The 209-nt window shown below is 27.3% G+C and overlaps 1 protein-coding gene across 1 annotated transcript in view; it reads right to left on the bottom strand.

The window, feature by feature from the left end:
- Positions 1–209, bottom strand: part of LOC107674598 (Golgi SNAP receptor complex member 2-like) — an 8,523-nt gene that overhangs the window by 4,875 nt on the left and 3,439 nt on the right. The gene's annotated exons all lie outside the window — the stretch shown is intronic.

Genomic DNA, 209 nt, shown 5'->3' on the forward strand with positions numbered 1-209 from the left:
TGTCACATGATCCTTCAGAAATCATTCTAATATGCTGATTTGCTGCTCAAGAAACATTTCTTATTATCATGTTGAAAACAGTTAAGCTTTACATCAAATTAAGCATACTTGCAGAAAAAAACTAATTTAATTTCTTTTTAAAAAATCTTAAGACGCCAAACCTTTGAATGACTTTGTACATACAAATACTTAAAAAAAAAGCCACATTT

This window comes from Sinocyclocheilus anshuiensis, unplaced genomic scaffold, assembly GCF_001515605.1.
Source record: "Sinocyclocheilus anshuiensis isolate Anshui unplaced genomic scaffold, SAMN03320099.WGS_v1.1 scaffold152, whole genome shotgun sequence".
In the NCBI taxonomy this organism is placed as follows: domain Eukaryota; kingdom Metazoa; phylum Chordata; class Actinopteri; order Cypriniformes; family Cyprinidae; genus Sinocyclocheilus; species Sinocyclocheilus anshuiensis.